Source organism: Pseudophryne corroboree, chromosome 1, assembly GCF_028390025.1.
Source record: "Pseudophryne corroboree isolate aPseCor3 chromosome 1, aPseCor3.hap2, whole genome shotgun sequence".
NCBI lineage: Eukaryota > Metazoa > Chordata > Amphibia > Anura > Myobatrachidae > Pseudophryne > Pseudophryne corroboree.
Window position 1 is genome coordinate 53,436,079 of NC_086444.1, and position 23,492 is coordinate 53,459,570.

Consider the following 23,492-nt stretch of genomic DNA (forward strand, 5'->3'; position numbering starts at 1 on the left):
CCTGACCCGTAACTATTTTATTTTTGATAATCGCATCTACCTACAAATGTCTGGATGCGCAATGGGGTCTTGTGTGGCTCCGAGCCTAGCCAATTTATTTATGTGCGAGGTCGAACAAGACTTGTTCCTGTCAAACCCCACAGTAGCGCATAAAATTAAGGCATATTTTCGCTACATTGATGACATCTTCTTATTATGGGATGGCTCGGAGGATAGCTTCATTAGGGCTATGCAAGATATCAACACTCTGGACTCATCCATCAAATTTACCTTTACCTCCAGCTTTGAGCAAATCCATTATCTGGATGTCACCATCAGTCAAGATGAGGCCCATAGACTCCACACATCTCTGTTTGTAAAACCAACAGATAGAAACACCTCCTTGCATGCAGTTAGCTATCACCCGCCAGCTTTAAAATGGGGCTTACCATACTCTCAATTTATCAGAATTTTACGCATCTGTAGTGACCGCCATGATGCCATTTTTCACATTGACCAGATGTCACGCAAATTCCTCAATAGAGGATACCAATGGCATCACCTGAAGAAAGCGAAGGAAAGAGCACTATTGCAGGACCGCACGACACTTTTACAGACCACTCTCAAGAGTCAGCCACAGAACAGAATTCCATGGCCTCAAGATTTCTCTTCCACTAGCAGCACAGCCATGAGAACGGCTAAACGTCTATGGCCCATCATTTCAGAAGATAAACAGCTTCCTAGATTGAGTAAATCTAGAATTTTACCCTCATTTCGCAGAGGTAGAAACATTAAGGACATAGTGGTCCACAATGACATCTCTAAGATGAAATCTTCTGTGCCCATGCATTTCCTTTCGCGCAAGGCAGGTAACTACAAGTGCTTAGGCTGCACTACGTGTAGCAGCCTAGAAACCGGCGATGCTTTTTTTCACCCCAGATCTGGCAAAAAATTTAATATTACTCAATCCTTCACCTGTTCCAGTCGTTACGTGATTTATTACATCAAATGCCCTTGTGGGCTGCTTTACATTGGCAAGACTATAAGACAATTTAAGGAGCGCATTGCGCTGCATCGCTCCAGTATACGGGCCGCCCTGGATGGACGTGGGTCAGACCAACCCGTTGCCCGTCACTTCAAAGAACTCCATCACACTCTTGCCTCTATTCGGTATAAAATAATCGACGGAATTCCAGATAATGCCAGAGGGGGTAATCGGGGTCGCCGCCTTCTACAGAGAGAAGCCCGCTGGATCTACACTCTTCAAACAGTTAAACCATTCGGCCTGAACGATATGCTGTCATATACCTGTTTTTTATGAATTGAGTAACTCTGTCTTATTACTTACATTGCATACTTTTGCATTAATTGCTATTACTTATTAGTATTAACCACCACAGCTACGTTCACTTTCATTATGCCGACTGTTTGGGTTCAGGTCTGATTGCATTAACTGTCACATTTAGTTTTATTTCAGCATGTTTACTGCTTATCCTCATTTGCTACATAGTATTGCTGCCTCTCCGTTCAATCCGTTTTGCATTTTCACTGCTAATGTTCCTTTCCAGCCCCCTTACACTTGTTCCCATGGTGATGGTACACATCCTTGTTCCACGCCCCCTGGAGACGCCGGGTCGCCGGCGCCGGCGCGCGCCTATGACGTCAGCGGGTCTCCCGGTGAGCGGCGGTCGTCTACACATGTGGTGCTTTTGGTAATGTATAAATTTATGTTTTTTTGTCTGTAAAGTTAGTCTTGATAAAAGGGCAATGCCCTGAAACGTTGACCTTTAACTACAGTATCTGTGTCATTTTTTGCAAGTCTCTGAGAGTGCCAGCATTTTTTCCTGTATATATATATATATATATATATATATATTTTTAGTGGGGGGGTTTGGGTGCTCGGAAACCCCCCCTGGGTGCGCCACTGGGATGATAAATGTGCCAAGAGATTTACTGTACAGTAGATTTGGCAGGGGTGTATCAAAACACAAATATAAAGTGCAGTTTAAATATAAAGCTGTCCAACATTTGTGGGCTACATGCAAAAGCAGCCAGTATTTACCCTGCATGCAAAATATATATACACAGGCCCTCATTCCGAGTTGTTCGCTCGCAAGCTGCTTTTAGCAGCTTTACACACGCTAAAATTACGAACGAAAGATTCGCAATATTGCAAAAAGACATCTCTGTGCAGTTTCTGAGTAGCTCGAGACTTACTCGGCATATGCGATCAGTTCAGTGCTTGTCGTTCCTGGTTTGACGTCACAAACACACCCAGCGTTCGCCCAGACACTCCCCCGTTTCTCCAGCCACTCCCGCGTTTTTCCCAGAAACGGTAGCGTTTTTTCCCACACGCCCATAAAACGGCCTGTTTCCGCCCAGAAACACCCACTTCCTGTCAATCACATTACGATCACCAGAACGAAGAAAAAACCGTGAGTAAAATACCTAACTGCATAGCAAATTTACTTGGCGCAGTCGCACTGCGGACATTGCGCATGCGCACTAAGCGGAAAATCGCTGCGATGCGAAAAAATTTACCGAGCGAACAACTTGGAATGAGGGCCACAATACATATATTTGCAACCGTTGTACTGCAACATAGGGGGTCATTCCGAGTTGTTCGCACGCAAGCCGATTTTAGCAGCATTGCACACGCTAAGCCGCCGCCTACTGGGAGTGAATCTTAGCTTCTTAAAATTGCGAACTAAAGATTCGCAACATTGCGATAAGACATCTCTGTGCAGTTTCTGAGTAGCTCGAGACTTACTCGGCATCTGCGATCAGTTCAGTGCTTGTCGTTCCTGGTTTGACGTCACAAACACACCCAGCGTTCGCCCAGACACTCCTCCGTTTCTCCAGCCACTCCCGCGTTTTTTCCAGAAACGGTAGCGTTTTTCCCCACACGCCCATAAAACGGCCTGTTTCCGCCCAGTAACACCCACTTCCTGTCAATCTCAGTCCGATCGCCTGAGCGAAGAAAAAGCCGTGAGTAAAATACCTAACTTCATAGCAAATTTACTTGGCGCAGTGGGTGTGGCTACGATGATGCAATTCAGTGCGATTACATCCGTGACCGTCGGGGCCGTCCACTTCATTCGGTAAGTGGGTCACTGGGGCAGCAGGTGGAGGCTGACTCCAGGAGACTTGCCCTTTCCTGCGGTTGGCACAGTAGATTGGTACTTACAATCGCTGCCTCATGTTGCATGTGTGGCACAAACATATAGAGCTCCCCAGACCTGAAGTTATTATTCCAACAGTGAAGGTGTCTGCTGGTTCCGTATTACTGGGTGCCACCTTTTTCTGGCGTGGTTTGAGGAATGTCATTCCCCAAGGAGTATTTATAATGAGTGCAGAGTGAGTGGTGCACGTGGGCCCCTGGATATAGGGGGGCCCTGTACCGCACACCCTGCACCCAAAGCATACCTACAGTACCTGGTGCCAGTAAGCGGGTACCCTCTCTGACGCAGTGACATCTTCCCAGTGACGTCTTCAGAAAGATGGCAGTGCACAGCGCAATGAAAAACTCTGGCGTTTTTCCCATCTTGTGCGCAAACATCACTAGGAAAATAGGGGATCCATTTGCCGTACATGTAGGATGTGGAGGAGTTGGGGGTTCTGCTCAGAGGTGGGGTACCTGTTACACATGGGCCTACGGGTACTAATACATGTCTGCCAAGAAGCATAGGTGTGCGCAGGGGGGGTGCCTGGTGCGCACAGGCACCCCCTAATGTCTGGCACCCCGAGCTCACATGCCTGATGCAGCGATAACTGAGCAGGCTGATTACTGGCCCCTCTGCGCTGCACCCTGTCAGGACTGCATTACTGACTGGACGCCTGGGTTAATCAAGGGTGCCATTGACACCGGCTTTCAAATTCCCAGCTCCATCTCCATGTACAAAAACAGCGTGATGTGATTATGTCATGCTGCTCACATGCCCACCCGCCACATGCCCACCTCTCTTCTTCTATGCTATGCCAACGCCAGCCATTGATGAGGATCAGCATGCAGCCAGCGTTCCTCTTAGGAAGACAAATTCAATACTGGCAGGCGGATGGCATCTGCATTGACACATCACTCGCTTTTCCAGCAGCAGCAGTACTAGTCTGCGACTGTCAGTGTCAGTGAGTGACTGACTTGTAAGTAAGCTGCTGCAGCTTGCAGGGGAAAGAGAGGGGGAGCCAGACCAGGCTGAGGAGGAGCAGTGTAATTGCAGTGAGTGCCATCAGGGGTGTTTGTTTGGTGCACCCCATAACATCTGACAATGTATCTGCTTTATTAGGATTGGTACAAGGGTGGATATTTTATATTGCGTTGACCGTCAATAGATGGTGCTAGACACGCCCAAAAGGCGGTGGTAGACACACCCCTCCGATGGTGCACCCCCTAATAAAATGTGCTGCGCACGCCTATGCCAAGAAGGCAATGTCACTGCTTACCACTATGTAATGTGGTTCCTTGTGGTCATCTTTGCGCCACTTTCCTGATGGCAAGGTTGTATTCTAGGATGAGCATGCCATCCATGCACACAGCACCTGTGGCCACCCATTGAACATGACACAAGCCTTCTAAGTCACCAGATAGGAACCCAACCAATTATTTATGGTATATTATGGAATGACACCATAGATAGCATTGTTTTCTTCTGTAAGACAGCTGATAGGTCCCTCTTGCAGGATTCCAGACATGAATAGCCTCCACTCATAAAAGCCAAGCTAGCTGGCCTGGTGGCCCAACACCCAATTAAGTGACTTTGGGTCCTATGTAATAAGCCTTGGAGAAAGATAAAGTGGAGAGAGATAAAGAACCAGCCAATCAGCTCCTAACTGCCACGTTACAGCCTGTATTTGAAAAATAGTCGTTAGGAGCTAATTGGTTGGTACAGATGGAGCCCTGCACATCTATCCCTTCAATAGAATTTACAGAGCCAGGGCTGTCGGACCTAATCCCCTGCTGTAATGACTTAATCCCCTGCTGTACTGTTCTCTCTGTATTGTATTGCAGCTGAGAACAATAGATGAAGGGCTTATGCTAATACAACTTGGTGCACCATGGCGCATCAGAGAAGGCTAGATGAGCAAGGCTCCATCTGTAGTTTATCTCTTTCCACATTGTCTCTCTCCAAGGCTTAGTACATAGGCCCCTTTATTTAAATGTTCTCTTATTTGTCCATTGTGTTGGTCCCCTCAGATATATACAGAAGGACCAGTGAGCTCTGTTTAGACAACAATGGAGAATTTCCAATTCTGAGATCTAGCAGCAGAGCTGTGCAGCTAGAACATTTCTCAGCACTCCCGGTTTACAATGCCTCCTACAAGCTGTGGTGATTCTACTGTGGTGTCACAAAGAGATGTACAGACCATGCAGCCCTGAGACCGAATAACAGTGGCAGACCAAATAGAGGCATTTTTCTGCACTCTGATTGGCAAACAACCAGTGCTTTCTCATTGGCGGACAACCAGTGCTTCACTGCAGCTATCTGAAAAAGGGCAGATGATATGAAGACAATTAGTGCAGTTGGGCAGGATCCTCTGTCTACCACTAAGCCGCCAGACACTTCTGTGTATTCCGTGGCCACAGGAAGCTTGCCCTTGCTAGGGTGAGCAGTCTCCCTGATGCCCCTTTCCTGGATCTCCCTATAGCGTGGGCAATCACCCTGATGCCCCCTTTCCTGAATCTACCTATAGCGTGGGCAATCACCCTGATGCCCCCTTTCCTGGATCTACCTATAGCCTGTAGTATATCAGAATTTGTAGTGGGGCCCCTACCCTGAGCACCTAGGTCCTGGTGTTACACCACAGTCTTGCTAAAAACAGATAAGACCTTAGCAGCTGTCTTATGGGAGAGACTGCGGTTGTGAATCAGCCCCAGCTTCACTCTGTGGGCACGCACCATATGTACGCGTGTATGAAAAGGGGCGTGTTCCGAGTTGCATAGCCTCGCAACACGCTCCTATCTCTCTGTATGCCGGCTGCACTGAGCACCAAGAGGCAGTATTGCTCAAGCAAACTTTCGGACCGGACCGGAACATCGTTCCTTCTGGAATTTGCAAGAAGTGCAATATGGCCAATTAGGCCCTGGCATAGTGGTTAGCATGACTGCCTCACAGTGCTTAAATAAGCAGTTCAAGTCCCACCGAACCCCCACCATCACTTTCAAGATAAATGTCCAGGCATAAACCGGGCGCATACACAGTAGCGGATCTTGCTACGGGCACACAGGATTTTTGCCCGGGGCGCCGCCGCCGTGCCAAGATCCGCTACTGGTGGTGCACCCCGGTGCTGTGCGGTGCGCGATGAAATCATCGCGCACCGCACTGCATTGTGGGAGTGGCACATAGACACTAGAGATCATGATTGACCTGTAGTGTCTATGCGGTGCTATGGGAGAGACGTCATGATTGTCTCCCCCATAGATCAGAGGAGTGGCGCCGGCGGCCGGACACGGAGGGCAGCAGCGTCGGGAATCAGGAGCGGGGATTGTAAGTATTATTATTTTAATTTTTTTGTAAGTGCGCAACTCTACTGGGGGCAATACTGAGGGCACAAACATGGGGGCACAACTCTACTGGGGCAATACTACTGGGGGCACAAACTAGGGGGCACAACAACTCTACTGGGGGCAATACTACTGGGGGCATAACTGACCACGCCCCTTCATGAAGCCATGCCCCTATTTTTTCACCCGGGGCGCCACACGGGCTAGATCCGGGCCTGCGCATACAGTACCACTCCAGAGTTGGGGGCATTGTGAGATGTGCCAACTCCACATACTGCGTAAAATGCATCTGGCGCTACATCAGCCTGGTATGTCTGTATCTATCAGTACAACAAACTACAAGGCCCTGAAGAGGTGGCTTCCTTAATATCCCCTTATCTCTATTAGATAAACGCCATAACCACCGAAACGTGTTATTGCTAAAGAAAAAGAGAATATTCCTGAGATTTCCTTAATGTGTTTATTAAGTTTATCTGGCTGGCAGACTGTGCTTTGTCTGCTAAGCCCCACGGGATGGCAAACACATCGCTGCACTTTACCTTTCACCTTCCTCTTAACCTTTGGCTATCGGTGCCTAGCAACTTCTACAATCTACAGAACACAGGAGAGAGATCTATTGATTATATCTGGTTAGCAGTCATTACGGTATAAAGAAGAGAAGTGTGATGCCCAAACCATTAACTCAGTGCAAATAATATGTGTCAGGTTAGCCCTGTGCAGCACATGCCACAGCACCCACACAACAGTCACTAGTGATCTGCACGTGGATTTAAGGGGATAACCCTTAAAACTGTTCCTTTTTTTTGTATGAGATGATTATTAAAATGTAAAAATAAATATATATATTCTTATGTTTTATAAATCGGGTTAAATAGGGCAGCACATGCTGGTGGAAGGTACGTCATCACAGGGCCCGCAATAGTGACACACAGGGGTAAATTTACTAAGCTCCCGATTTTGACCGAGATGCCGTTTTTTCAGCAAAGTGTCATCTCGGTAATTTACTAAACACTAATCACGGCAGAGATGAGGGCATTCGTAATTTTTTGCAAGTCCAAGTAAAAAATTACGAATGAATACACCATCGGTCAAATTACGCCTGTTTAGATATGAATCTCGGTCATTTACTATCCATTCGTAATTGTAATTGCTGCCGTGAAAATGCATTCGCGGCCGCGAAAAATTACACATCGTATTTTTTTCCTAAAAAAAAACGCGCCAGCATTTGAAAACCGTGTTTACATGTGTACTCAATTATCCATTACTCACACCTGAATGTTTGGCCCTATAAAAGTGTTCCAGGCACATTTTGAACTTCTCTCACTCTGAAATGGCGGCTGTGGTGTGTGCCAATGATTTTTGGTTTGCTGTGGGATACCTTAGACTGCTCCATGAGGCTTCCAGGAATCAGGCCCAGGTAAGTGAACATGGTCAACAGGTTGTCCAGGTACCGCGGAGGCTACGCCAGCCTCGTTTTTTTAGAGGGCGTTTAAACTTAAATGCATTGTCTGATGATAGGGTCATACAGATGTTCCGCCTAAATAGAACCAACATTTTCCACCTGTATGACCTTGTCAAACTGGGCATAGACCCTGAGACAGCACGCTCTCGCTCTGTCTCAGGCCTACACAAACTCCTGGCTGTGTTACACTTTATGGCTTCTGGGAGCTTCCAGGCTGTGGCAGGCGACGTCATTGGTATCTCACAGCCCACCTTTTCCAGATATTTGAATCAGGTGAGTCTAAAAATACATAGGCGGTTATGTCTAAGTGTTGCTTCTGTAAGTACAAACAACACAGTATTGTAGAGAATACCTAACATGACACTCACCTTAGCTTGTTTAATGTCCACTCAGGTTTTGGATGTGTTGGAGCCACACATTAATGCCTCAATCTGCTTCCCTACCGAGGAGTCGGAGTGGAGTGCTGTCAGGGTAGCTTTCTATGAGCTTGCTGGCATGCCCAATGTGCTGGGGGCCATAGATTGCACACACGTTCAGCTGAGATCACCTAAGGGCCGCCAATATATATATACTAATAGGCATCTGGCACAATCAACTAATGTCCAGGTGGTCTGTGATGCAAACATAAAAATTATGAGTGTTGTTGCAGGTTACCCTGGTGGCTGCCATGACTCCTTCATCCTCAGTCAGTCATCGCTCTTCGATAAATTTGAGGACGGACAAATGCCTGATGGCTGGCTGTTGGGTATGTTTAAAATGTTTTGTGTGTATGTCTTTTAACCACAAACTCGAGTTTTGATTAGGTGAAAGAATAATCTAACATATTATGTACTAATGTTGACTATATCTGTTTTTCAGGTGATGGGGGTTACGGCTGCTACTCTTGGCTCCTTACTCCATTGTCCCAACCTGATTCTCCTGCTGAACACAGTTACAATCATGCACATAAGGCTACGCGGAATGTGATAGAAAGATGTTTTGGTGTGCTGAAGTCACGGTTTCGGTGTCTGGATAAATCTGCAGGCCTTTTGTTGTATAGTCCCTCAAAGGTGACTAGAATTGTGTTCTGCTGCTGTTTTCTCCATAATCTGTGTTTAAACCAACATCTGGCACATGATGAGGGAGAAAGCAGTCAGCAAGCAGAGGAGTTAGACCCATCTGGTGACAGTGTGAGTACATATGTAGGGAGGCAGGTACGGCAAGAAGTGATCCTGCGCTATTTTTCAGGTCAGTTTTAGTAGGCTGTAATTATCCTTGACTAAACACTTTGCACTACTTTCTATTGTGTGTTTTGTAACTTACTGTTTGTTGTTTATAGTGGTGTGTACATTGTACTTAGTTTATGCTAAAAATACATTTTCAGTCATTACCCATGAAAAACATACATACATACAGAGCAGCTTCGACAATGTTTGAGACGGACACAGGAAGTTGTGTGTTTGTCAAATACAAATTTTTATTTTGCAAATCACATTGGGGTTATTTTTTCCGCTTGTGTGTGCTGGGTGCTGTGCTTTGTGCTGGCTCACTGGCACGTGCTCTGGATGAACGCCGAACAGGGGAGGTTACTGGCGTTTGGATAGGGGTCGTGGTCCCCGAGCTGGAGGTTACTTGGTGAGCTCCCATCAATGTAATATTGCTGCTCAAATTATTAATGCTTGCAATCAGTTGAGTGTTGGTTGCAGTGTGGCTGGCTACAATCCGGGATAAGGACTCATTCACAACCTGGTTGTGCTGAATGAGCTGAACGAGTGCCTGCTGATGGCGCTGTTGCTCATCTATGATGCGCGTTAAATGAGCAAGCATTTGGCTGTTGTCAGCCCTTATTTGCTCCATTGAGGTTGCCATTCGCCCTACTTGTACAATCAGTCTGCCCGAGTTGCGACTAATGCGCGGTAGATGATGGGGCAGACTGGCAAGGTGTTGTGTATGTGCGGTCAGGCTGGCATTGCTTTGTGCCTGTTGGCTTGTCCAACTGGCCCAAAAGTCATCTGGTATTTGGGTTGGGGGCGGAGCTTGTGCCAGTTGTGGACTGATGGAGGCTTGGGGGATATCCTGCAGCTGTATTGGCTGGCTTGGGTCAACAGGTGTTAGTTGCAGTGTGATGGTTGCCTGTTGGTCTTGTCCCTGCTGGTCCACGTCGGCCATCAAGCTGGGCTCTGTATGGGGTGGCCAACATGCAATGTTTATTTGTCAATTTGTTTAAAGGCTACTTCTACACTTTACTACATTCATAATACTCCATTTGTATAGTTTTTGGCGTTGTTTTTCAAAACTTATAATGTTTTTTTTGTTCAAAAAGATATATACCAACACAGGCGGCCACATAGACAGATTTGCATAATCCACACCTAACTACCTCCCCTCCACAGCATTACAGTGTTATATCACCTCCCCTGACCACGATATAGACTACTTACCTGGATAGTCCAGATGAGCGGAGCCAGTAAGCCATCTACATACTGGACAGGGGAGATGTGTGAACAATATAATGTTGTGGATGCTGTTTTTGTTTGGGAATTTTATTGGTATTTTATTTTAATGTGCACGTGTGTGGCCAAATTTTAAAAAAATGTCTGTTATTTATTAAAAATGATGTTGGCGAGATCATCCACTAAGACCTTTTAAAGAAAAAAAATTTCACCTTTAGCAATTGAAGACGTAACATCACATTGCTTGTTCTGGAAAACATGTAATCTCAAAACCAACTAACAACATATTAACTGTACTGTGTATATTATTGCCTATGTGTTTAATTTCTGTTTTTACTCACCAGATAACTGAGGTGATCGGGGCTCATCACTCTGCGAACTCGCCAATAGTGCCAGTGGTGGCTGGGGTGACACTGCCGAAATGCGTCGCCTGGGTGGGGATGATGGAGCCGCAGATTCCGTGCCAAGACGCCGTGTCTTACTTGACCTCCTGGGTAAGTGGCCCGAGCCCTGTGATGGGCGCCTTACAGGAGGTCGGCTTCCAGAAGCAGAACCTATGTGAAAATATAAACATTAATATTTTGTACTTCTGTGTGTTTTCAGAATATGTGACTACAGTGAAGTCTTACCTGCAATCCCAGCCTCATCCTGACTTGTCTGAGGCCTGTCTGGCCGGCTGGTCTGTGGGACTGTTGAAAAAGTGGACCAAACATTATTACCATGCTTTGTGTAAAAATTATAACTGCAAAGCCTTAGTGTACTGTAACCATCTATTAGGTATTGGATAAACAAATAATTTTTGATTAAGAGCTTCAAGCTTCATTATTTTGTGTTGTATATCCAAATGTACATGATGTTGCACACAATAAATCTGTTACATTTGAGAATTATGCCTCAGATATTGCAGAGATTGACTACTTGCAAATGTTTGAAAAATGTAATATTGGAATAATTGCACCGTTTTTCAGAAGGAAATAAATCTAAAAATATTTTTAAAATAAGCATACAACACAGATGTCCAAGCAATATCGCTAAAAATATTTTATTAATAAAAAAAAAACAGCAGCCATTGCACATGTTTTTGCGCAATATTAAATTTACCAAACAGCCAATGCAAGGTGAAAAAAGCAAATTCGAAACACAAACACACCTTAAGGGTGCATAGGCCTGAAATATGTGAAACACAATTTATGCATCCTTTACCCTTTAAAAATGACATTTACAACATTTAGAGGACATTTAAATAAAAATCTAACAAATCAAACTTACCATCCTGCGTGGGTCGGTCCGAATCCCGGACATGAGTAGCAGACACCACTTCGGCAGGAATCAATGCCCGCACAGGCTCCTCCCAGTCCCGATAGGTGGCCCGGAAAGGGGGGCCACCTCCGGTTTTTCGTGCAGATTTGGACTCTTTGGCCATCTTGGCCTTGACACGCCGCTTTATATCATAAAACCTCTTGCGGCACGTGTCCTCAGTCCGCCTCACCACACCCTCACTATTCACGGCAAGTATTACTTGCCCCCACAGGACAGACTTCCTGCGGGAGGACACCTTGCCAGCATCCTGACCAAACAATTGGCGATGGTGCTTCATCAGCTCACGCACCAAAGCCATGTTTTCAGCATAGCTGAACTTAATATTCCTGCCAGTCTTGGTAGTGGTGCGTGGCTGCGGAGCCACAACACCATCACTATCACTGGAAAATACAGCAACAGGCACCCCCTCCTCCTCCTCCTCACTAACCTCCTCCCTCTCACTACCCCCCTCCACCTCACTAACAGCCTCCACCTCACTACCAGCCTCCACCTCACTACCAGCCTCCACCTCACTACCAGCCTCCACCTCACTAACCTCCGCCACCACACTGACCTCTGAGTCTGACATGACAAACGACAAAAAACACTGAAAAATCAAAACACAAAACACACTCCTCCACTACTCCTACTACTACACACCACACAGCCAACACACACGCTCACTCACTCACTCACAAACAATGACAAAAGACTGTAAAAAAAAAAACAAGGACAAAAAAGTAGACAAACTGTGAAAAAACAATACTACAAAGATGACAAGACTACTTACACACACAGTACAGCACTCAACAATCACCAAACTCCTCTCCAAATCCACCAAAAACTCCACCAAACTCACCAACTCCAAATACACCTTCCTCTCTCCTCTCCACTAGCTAAACCCACGAGGTGCGGTGTGTTTGGGGCGGTTTTATAGTAATATGCACAGACACTCCTCCTTCACGAATACAACCAATCACGGCCGCGTGACGAAAACGAAACTTAGGACTAAAAACGCGGCAGCAATTTCTAAATCACTGCCGTAACAGACATGTGACGCAGTCGTAAAAAAAACACATAAACGCGGCCGCGAAACAGCAAACGCGGCCGCAATCTACAGCAGAAAAGCACGATTGACATCGACATCGGAAGAAACGAAAAACACGAATACGACAGCTTAGTAAATTAGTCGTAATCAATTCAAAAAGTTGCAATTTTACACTGTCGATGTCATTCGTGATTGAACTTGGACATGATTCTGGAAAATACGAATCTTAGTAAATTTACCCCACAGTGTGTTGTGTAGAACAGGAACAGAGTGGGGCCCAGGGTCTGGTTCTGGATGCAAGCTCTAGAAGCCCCTGGAAGTCTGTGTGCTGTGTAGAACAGGAACAGAGAGTGGGGCCCAGGGTCTGGTTCTGGATGCAAGCTCTAGAAGGCCCTAGGAGCCTGTGTGTGTGTGTAGAACAGAAACAGAGAGCGGGGCCCAGGGTCTGGTTCTGGATGCGAGCTCTAGAAGCCCCTGGGAGCCTGTGTGTGTGTAGAACAGGAACAGAGAGTGGGGCCCAGGGTCTGGTTCTGGATGCAAGCTCTAGAAGCCCCTGGGAGCCTGTGTGTGTGAAGAACAGGAACAGAGAGTGGGGCCCAGGGTCTGGTTCTGGATGCGAGCTCTAGAAGCCCCTGGGAGCCTGTGTGTGTGTAAAACAGGAACAGAGAGTGGGGCCCAGGGTCTGGTTCTGGAAGCGAGCTCTAGAAGTCCCTGGAAACCTGTGTGCTGTGTAGAACAGGAACAGAGAGTGGGGCCCAGGGTCTGGTTCTGGATGCGAGCTCTAGAAGTCTCTGGGAGCCTGTGTGCTGTGTAGATCATGAACAGAGTGGAGCCCAGGGCCTGGTTCTGGATGCGAGCTCTAGAAGTCCCTGGAAACTTGTGTGCTGTGTAGAACAGGAAGAGAGAGCAGGGTCTGGTTCTGGATGCAAGCTATAGAAGCCCCTGGAAACCTGTGTGCTGTGTAGAACAGGAACAGAGAGCAGGGCCCAGGGTCTGGTTCTGGATGCTAGCTCTAGAAGTCCCTGGAAACCTATGTGCTGTGTAGAACAGGAACAGAGAGTAGGGCCCAAAGTCTGGTTCTGGATGCAAGCTATAGAAGCCCCTGGGAGTCTGTGTGCTGTGTAGAACAGGAACAGAGAGCGGGGACCAGGGTCTGGTTCTGGATGCAAGCTCTAGAAGCCCCTGGGAGCCTGTGTGCTGTGTAGAACAGAAATAGAGAGTGGGGCCCAATGTCTGGATGCGAGCTCTAGAAGTCCCTGGAAGCCTGTGTGCTGTGTAGATCATGAACAAAGTGGAGCCCAGGGCCTGGTTCTGGATGTGAGCTCTAGAAGACCCTGGAAACCTGTGTGCTGTGTAGAACATGAACAGAGAGTGGGGCCCAGGGTCTGATTCCGGATGCAAGCTCTAGAAGTCCCTGGAAACCTGTGTGCTGTGCAGAACAGGAACAGAGAGCAGGGCCCAGGGTCTGGTTCTGGATGCAAGCTCTAGAAGCCCCTGGAAGTCTGTGTGCTGTGTAGAACAGGAACAGAGAGCGGGGCCCAGGGTCTGGTTCTGGATGCAAGCTCTAGAAGCCCCTGGAAGTCTGTGTGCTGTGTAGAACAGGAATAGAGAGCGGGGCCCAGGGTCTGGTTCTGGATGCAAGCTCTAGAAGCCCCTGGGAGCCTGTGTGCTCTGTAGAACAGAAACAGAGAGTGGGGCCCAGGGTCTGGTTCTGGATGCGAGCTCCAGAAGCCCCTGGGAGCCTGTGTGTGTGTAGAAAAGGAACAGAGAGCGGGGCCCAGGGTCTGGTTCTGGAAGCGAGCTCTAGAAGTCCCTGGAAACCTGTGTGCTGTGTAGAACAGGAACAGAGAGTGGGGCCCAGGGTCTGGTTCTGGATGCGAGCTCTAGAAGTCTCTGGGAGCCTGTGTGCTGTGTAGATCATAAACAGAGTGTAGCCCAGGGACTGGTTCTGGGTGTGAGCTCCAGAAGTCCCTGGAAACCTGTGTGCTGTGTAGAACAGGAACAGAGAGCAGGTTCTGGTTCTGGATGCATGCTATAGAAGCCCCTGGAAACCTGTGTGCTGTGTAGAACAGGAACAGAGAGTGGGGCCCAGGGTCTGGTTCTGGATGCTAGCTCTAGAAGTCCCTGGAAACCTGTGTGCTGTGTAGAACAGGAACAGAGAGCAGGGCCCAGGGGCTGGTTCTGGATGCAAGCTCAAGAAGGCCCCGGGAGCCTGTGTGCTGTGTAGAACAGAAACAGAGAGTGGGGCCTAGGGTCTGGTTCAGGATGCGAGCTCTAGAAGTCCCTGGAAACATGTGTGCTGTGTAGAACAGGAACAGAGAGCGGGGCCCAGGGTCTGGTTCTGGATGTGAACTCTAGAAGCCCCTGGGAGCCTATGTGCTGTGTAGAACAGGAACAGAGAGCAGGGCCCAGGGTCTGGTTCTAGATGCGAGCTCTAGAAGCCCCTGGGAGTCTTTGTGCTGTGTAGAACAGAAACAGAGAGTGGGGCCTAGGGTCTGGTTCTGGATGCAAGCTCTAGAAGCCCCTGGGAGTCTGTGTGCTGTGTAGAACAGGAACAGAGAGTGGGGCCCAGGGTCTGTTTCTAGATGTGAGCTCTAGAAGTATCTTGGAGCCTGTGTGCTGTGTAGATCATGAACAGAGAGTGGGGCCCAGGGTCTGGTTCTGGATGCAAGCTCTAGAAGCCCCTGGAAGTCTGTGTGCTGTGTAGAACAGGAACAGATAGCGGGGCCCAGTGTCTGGTTCTGGATGCAAGCTCTAGAAGACCCTGAGAGCCTGTGTCCTGTGTAGAACAGTAACAGAGAGTGGGGCACATGGTCTGGATGCGAGCTCTAGAAGCCCGTGGAAGCCTGTGTGCTGTGTAGATCATGAACAGAGTAGAGCCCAGGGCATGGTTCTGGATGTGAGCTCTAGAAGCCCCTGGAAACCTGTGTGCTGTGTAGAACATGAACAGAGAGTGGGGCCCAGGGTCTGGTTCCGGATGCGAGCTCTAGAAGTCCCTGGAAACCTGTGTGCTGTGTAGAACAGGAACAGAGAGCAGGGCCCAGGGTCTGGTTCTGGATGCAAGCTCTAGAAGCCCCTGGAAGTCTGTGTGCTGTGTAGAAGAGGAACAGAGAGCGGGGCCCAGGGTCTGGTTCTGGATGCAAGCTCTAGAAGCCCATGGGAGCCTGTGTGCTGCGTAGAACAGTAACAGAGAGTGGGGCCCAGGGTCTGGATGCGAGCTCTAGAAGCCTGTGGAAGCCTGTGTGCTGTGTAGATCATGAACAGAGTAGAGCCCAGGGCCTAGTTCTGGATGTGAGCTCTAGAAGTCCCTGGAAACCTGTGTGCTGTGCAGAACAGAAACAGAGAGTGGGGCCCAGGGTCTGGTTCTGGATGCGAGCTCTAAAAGCCCCTGGGAGCCTGTGTGCTGTGTAGAACAGGAACAGAGAGTGGGGCCCAGGGTCTGGTTCTGGATGCGAGCTCTAGAAGTTCCTGGAAACCTGTGTGCTGTGTAGAACAGGAACAGAGAGCAGGACCCAGGGTCTGGTACTAGATGTAAGCTCTAGAAGCCCCTGGAAGTCTGTGTGCTGTGTAGAAGAGAAACAGAGAGTAGGGCCCAGTGTCTGGTTCTGGATGCAAGCTCTAGAAGACCCTGGGAGCCTGTGTCCTGTGTAGAACAGTAACAGAGAGTGGGGCCCAGGGTCTGGATGCGAGCTCTAGAAGCCTGTGGAAGCCTGTGTGCTGTGTAGATCATGAACAGAGTAGAGCCCAGGGCATGGTTCTGGATGTGAGCTCTAGAAGCCCCTGGATACCTGTGTGCTGTGTAGAACATGAACAGAGAGTGGGGCCCAGGGTCTGGTTCCGGATGCGAGATCTAGAAGTCCCTGGAAACCTGTGTGCTGTGTAGAACAGGAACAGAGAGCAGGGCCCAGGGTCTGGTTCTGGATGCAAGCTCTAGAAGCCCCTGGAAGTCTGTGTGCTGTGTAGAAGAGGAACAGAGAGCGGGGCCCAGGGTCTGGTTCTGGATGCAAGCTCTAGAAGCCCATGGGAGCCTGTGTGCTGTGTAGAACAGTAACAGAGAGTGGGGCCCAGGGTCTGGATGCGAGCTCTAGAAGCCTGTGGAAGCCTGTGTGCTGTGTAGATCATGAACAGAGTAGAGCCCAGGGCCTAGTTCTGGATGTGAGCTCTAGAAGTCCCTGGAAACCTGTGTGCTGTGTAGAACATGAACAGAGAGTGGGGCCCAGGGTCTGGTTCCGGATGCAAGCTCTAGAAGCCCCTGGGAGCCTGTGTGCTGTGCAGAACAGAAACAGAGAGTGGGGCCCAGGGTCTGGTTCTGGATGCGAGCTCTAGAAGCCCCTGGGAGCCTGTGTGCTGTGTAGAACAGGAACAGAGAGTGGGGCCCAGGGTCTGGTTCTGGATGCGAGCTCTAGAAGTCTCTGGGAGCCTGTGTGCTGTGTAGATCATGAACAGAGAGTGGGGCCCAGGGTCTGGTTCTGGATGCGAGCTCTAGAAGTTCCTGGAAACCTGTGTGCTGTGTAGAACAGAGAGCAGGACCCAGGGTCTGGTTCTAGATGCAAGCTCTAGAAGCCCCTGGAAGTCTGTGTGCTGTGTAGAAGAGAAACAGAGAGTAGGGCCCAGTGTCTGGTTCTGGATGCAAGCTCTAGAAGCCCATGGGAGCCTGTGTCCTGAGTGGAACAGTAACAGAGAGTGGGGCCCAGGGTCTGGATGTGAGCTCTAGAAGCCCGTGGAAGCCAGTGTGCTGTGTAGATCATGAACAGAGTAGAGCCCAGGGCATGGTTCTGGATGTGAGCTCTAGAAGACCCTGGAAATCTGTGTGCTGTGTAGAACATGAACAGAGAGTGGGGCCCAGGGTCTGGCTCCGAATGAGAGCTCTAGAAGTCCCTGGAAACCTGTGTGCTGTGTAGAACAGGAACAGAGAGCAGGGCCAGGGTCTGTTTCTGGATGCAAGCTCTATAGCCCCTGGAAGTCTGTGTAGAACAGGAATAGAGAGTGGGGCCCAGGGTCTGGTTCTGGATGCAATCTCTAGAAGCCCCTGGGAGCCTGTGTACTGTGTAGAACAGAAACAAAGACTGCAGCCTAGGGTCTGGTTCCTGATGCGAGCTCTAGAAGCCCCTGGAGGTGTGTGTGCTGTGTAGAACAGTAAACAGAGAGTGGGGCCCAGGGTCTGATTCTGGATGCAAGCTCTAGAAGCCCATGGGAGCCTATGGGCTGTGTAGAACAGGAACAGAGAGCGGGGCCCAGGGTCTGGTTCTGGATATGAGCTCTAGAAGCCCCTGGAAGTCTTTGTGATGTGTAGAACAGAGAGCAGGGCCCAGGGTCTGGTTCTGGATGCGAGCTCTAGAAGTCCCTGGGAGTCTGTGTGCTGTGTAGAATAGGAATAGAGAGCGGGGCCCAGGGTCTGGTTCTGGATGTTATCTCTAGAAGCCCCTGGGAGACTGTGTGCTGTGTAGAACAGGAACAGAGAGCAGGGCCCAGGGTCTGGTTCTAGATGCGAGCTCTAGAAGCCCATGGGAGTCTGTGTGCTGTATAGAGCAGGAACAGAGAGCAGGGCTTATGGTCTGGTTCTGAATGTGAACTCTAGAAGCCCCTGAGAGTCTGTGTGCTGTGTAGAATAGGAACAGAGAGTAGGGCCCAGGGTCTGGTTCTGAATGTGAGCTCTAGACATCCCTGGAAACCTGTGTGCTGTGTAAAACAGGAACAGAGAGTAAGGCACAGTGTCTGGTTCTGGATGCGAGCTCTAGAAGTCCCTGGGAGTCTGTGTGCTGTGTAGAATAGGAACAGAGAGCGGGGCCCAGGGTCTGGTTCTGGATGTGAACTCTAGAAGTCCCTGGAAACCTGTGTGCTGTGTAGAACAGGAACAGAGAGTGGGGCCCAGGGTCTGGTTCTGGATGCGAGCTCTAGAAGCCCCTGGGAGTCTTTGTGCTGTGTAGAACAGGAACAGAGAGCGGGGCCCAGGGTCTAATTCTGGATGTGAGCTCTAGAAGCCCCTGGGAGCCTGTGTGCTGTGTAGAACAGGAACAGAGAGTGGGGCCCAGGGTCTGGGTCTGGATGCGAGCTCTAGAAGCCCCTGGAAGTCTTTGGGCTGTGTAGAACAGGAACAGAGAGCGGGGCCCAGGGTCTAATTCTGGATGCAAACTCTAGAAGCCCCTGGGAGCCTGTGTGCTGTGTAGGACAGGAACAGAGAAGGGGACACAGGGTCTGGTTCTGGATATGAGATCTAGAAGCCCCTGAAAGTCTTTGTGCTGTGCATAACAGGAACAGAGAGTGGTGCCCAGGGTTTGGTTCTGTATGTGAGCTCTAGAAGCCCCTGGAAGCCTGTGTGCTGTGTAGAACATGAACAGAGAGTGGGGCACAGGGTCTGGTTCTGGATGCTAGTCCTAGAAGCCCCTGGGAGTCTGTGTGCTGTGTAGAACAGGAATAGAGAGCAGAGCCCAGGGTCTGGTTCTGGATGTGATCTCTAGAAGCCCCTGGGAGCCTGTGTGCTGTGTAGAACAGGAACAGTGAGCAGGGCCAAGGGTCTGGTTCTAGATGCGAGCTCTAGAAGCCCCTGGGAGCCTGTGATCTATGTAGAACAGGAACAGAGAGCAGGGTCTGGTTCTGAATGCGAGCTCTAGAAGCCCCTGAGAGTCTTTGTGCTGTGTAGAATAGGAACAGAGCATAGGGACCAGGGTCTGGTTCTGGATGCGAGCTCTAGAAGTCCCTGAGAGTCTATGTGCTGTGTAGAACAGGAAAAGAGAGTAGGGCCCAGGGTCTGGTTCTGGATGCAAGCTCTAGAAGCCCCTGGGAGTCTGTGTGCTGTGTAGAACAGGAACAAAGAGTGGGGCCCAGGGTCTTGTTCTGGATGCGAACTCTAGAAGCCCCTGGGAGCCTGTGTGCTGTGTAAAACAGAGAGTGGGGCCCAGGGTCTGATTCTGGATGCGAGCTCTAGAAGCCCCTTGGAGCCTGTGTGCTGTGTAGAACAGGAATAGAGAGTGGGGCCCATGGTCTGGTTCTGGATATGAGCTCTAGAAGCCCCTGGAAGTCTTTGTGCTGTGTAGAAAAGGAACAGAGAGTGGGGCCCAGGATCTGTTTTTGGATGTGAGCTCTAGAAGCCCCTGGGAGCCTGTGTGCTGTGTAGAATAGGAACAGAGAGTGGGGCCCAGGGTCTGGTTCTGGATATGAGCTCTAGAATCCCCTAGAAGTATTTGTGCTGTGTAGAACAGGAACAGAGAATGGGGCCCAGGGTCTGTTTTTGGATGCTAGCTCTAGGAGCCCCTGGTTGTTTGTGTGCTGTGTAGAACAGGAACAGTGAGCAGGGTATGGTTCTGGATATTAGCTCTAGAAGCCCCTGGAAGTCTTTGTGGTGTGTAGAATAGGAACAGAGAGCGGGGCCCAGGGTCTGGTTCTGGATGTGAGCTCTAGAAGCCCCTGGGAGCATGTGTGCTGTGTAGAACAGGAACAGAGAGTGGGGCCCACGGTCTGGTTCTGGACATTAGCTCTAGAAGCCCCTGGAAGTCTTTATGCTGTTTAGAACAGGAACAGAGAGTGGGGCCCAGGGTCTGGTTCTGGATGTGAGCTCTAGAAGCCCCTGGGAGTCGGTATGCTGTGTAGAACAGGAACAGAGAGTGGGGCCCAGGGTCTGGTTCTGGTTGCGAGCTCTGGAAGCCCATGGGTGTCTGTATGCTGTGTAGAACAGGAACATAGAGCTGGGCCCAGGGTCTGGTTCTGGATATGAGCTCTAGAAGCCCCTGGAAGCCTGTGTGCTGTGTAGAACATAAACAGAGAGTGGGGCCCATGGTCTGGTTCTGGATGCGAGCTCTAGAAGCCCCTGGGAGTCTGTATGCCGTGTAGAACAGGAACATAGAGCTGGGCCCAGGGTCTGGTTCTGGGTGTGAGCTCTAGAATCCCCTGGGAGCCTGTGTGCTGTGTAGAACAGGAACAGAGAGTGGGGCCCAGGGTCTGGTTCTGGATGTGAGCTCTAGAAGCCCCTGGGATTCTGTATGCTGTGTAGAACAGGAACAGAGAGTGGGGCCCAGGGTCTGGTTCTGGATGTGAGCTCTAGAAGCCCCTGGAAGTCTGTGTGCTGTGTAGAACAGAAACAGAGTGGGGCCTAGGGTCTGGTTCTGGATGCGAGCTCTAGAAGCCCATGGGAGTCTGTATGCTGTGTAGAACAGGAACATAGAGCTGGGCCCAGGGTCTGGGTTCTGGATATGAGCTCTAGAAGCCCCTGGGAGCCTGTGTGCTGTGTAGAACATAAACAGAGGGTCTGGTTCTGGATGCGAGCTCTAGAAGCCCCCGGGAGTCTGTATGCCGTGTAGAACAGGAACAGAGAGTGTTACTTCCTGTAATACTCCTCAAAAGTTACAGTTAATTTGAAGAAACTCAAAATCTGTTACAGCACAAAAGTGTTGTTACTGCGCTGGAAGTTGCTAAGCAACAGAGACAGTTAAACAAGAGAGTAGGAAGCAGATTGCAACACTTGTTATAATCAAACACAAAAGAAGGGATCCCGCAGCTTGTACACCGGGTCACGAAGGGGCTCTCACAATATCTCACCCGCTGTTCTACATAAGCATCGGTAGAGGAAACATTTTACCCTATGTGCAGCAGTAAAATCATTCATCTGCTATGCTGGAGACAACGGCCCAAATGTGTTTAGAATTGTAACCAAGAAAATAGATGAACCAGAAATCTAAATCATTTCACTAAACCAGAGTCATAATAACATATTGTTAATGACAGATTAATAGCATATATCACGCTACACTTGTCTAAGAGAGGAGTATAAATTTAGGTTAGGACATGTAAAGATAGCATATTATTGATAACTATTATCATATATAGCATATTCACGTAACATCACATTTTGTCAAGATATAAAAAAACATTGCATCACTTTAAATTGATCCATTATCAGAATATACAGCATGTTCCTGATAACAACCCAGTAACATGTGTATATTTATACTTGGTATTATCTATATATTTGTACCAGGATGCCTTTTATGAGTGACATAATTCTATGATGCCATTCTTAACAGGGCACACATACCAAATTAAGGGTTTTTTTCTGTTGATTTCTATAAAAATATTGGCGTTGTAATTGATTGCTTCGATTCGGAGCAAAATGTCTGTCTGCCATTTACAATGCATCACCTTTGTGCTCTGAAAAATGTGACAGTTAGTGAACTCTCCCTATGCACCTGCTGGGTGACCTGGAACATGTGACCTGCTGGGTGGTCTGGAAACTGTGACAGTTATTTGCAACCATCCATTAAGTAGGTATTTTTCAAAATTTGACTCCTAAGGGGGTGAAAAGGGGTAAAATGTTCCGTCCAGCAAACTTTTGCTGGGTTGAAACCGGGTACATCAGCTAGTTAGTATTATTATCCTTTAAATGGTGCAACAATGATTCTGCAGCGCCCTACATATGTACATAAACACATGAGCACACAGGAAAACAGTGAATTACGATCCAAGATAAACATTGCTGCATTAGTGGTCAGAGCGCTCAAAAACACAGCAAGGTAGGTGGCAGAAACCAATGGTTAGGTGCCATTAAAGGGAGCATGGAGTAGATAATAGTATTGTAAATGGAAGGAAGTCAAAACATATGAGGGAAGAGGGCCCTGCCTGTGAGATCTTACATTCCAAAGGGGAGGGGCAGACAGGCAGGGGTGATACAGATGGGATAAACCGTGAGCAAGAGAGAAGAGGGTTAGACTGAGAGATTGCAGTTTTGTAGAGAGGTGGAAAGTCTGATAGGGAGCAGGAAAGAATTCCAGAATTAGGGAGCACCGCTTCCAAAATCTTGGAGGCATGAATGGGAGCTAGTAATCAGGCAGGAGAGGTGGCATTAATTTGAGGGGCAAAGAGGGAGGGCAGGAGTGTGTAGGGAGATGAGGTCAGAGATGTAAATGGGACAGGAATGGGTGATGGCTTTATAAGAGTGTGAGAAGCTTGGATTGGGATCTGAAGGGGAAGGAAAGACAGTGAAGGGCTTGTAGGAGAGGGAAGGCAGACATGGTGCATTTGGTGAGGAAGATGAGCTGAGCAGCACACTGGAGTGTAGAGAGGCCAGATAGGATGAGGTTACAGTAGTCCAATCTGGAGATGACCAGTGAGTAGATGAGGGTCGTAGTATAATTTAGGGTGAGAAAGGGTCTGATCCTGGAGATCTTTTTGAGCTGGAAATGGCAGAAAGTCAACAGGTACTGAATGTGTTGTTTGAAGGAGAAGGAGGATTCAAGGATAACTCCAAGGCAGTGCATTTGAGAGCTGGAGGAGATGGTTATGCTGTCAATAGATAATTAAATTGTGGGAAGTGAGGTTATGTGGGATGGTGGGAAGATAATTAGCTAGTCTTTGATAGGTTTAGTTTAAGAAAGCACTGGGACATCCAGGAAGAGAAAGCAGAGAGACGCTTGGAAATACGAATGAGAAGAGAGGGGGAAAGGTCAAGGAAGGAAAGGTAGAATTGAGTATAATCAGCATAGAGATGATATTGGAGGTCTAAGGAGCTGATGAGCTCACCTACAGAGTACCTAAAGAGGGAGAATAGGAGAGGTCTAAGAACAGAACCTTTGGGCACACCTACTGTTAATGGAAGTGGGGGGAGGGGGAGTCATGAGAGGAGACAGAGAAGAAATAGTCCGAGAGATAGGAGGACAGCCAGGTGAGAGCAGTATCACATAGGCCAAGTGAGTGAAGGTTTCAAAGGAGGAGCAGGTGGTCACCAGTGTCAAAAGCAGCAGAGAAGTCAAGAAGAATAAGCAGAGAGTAGTGATTCTTGGATTT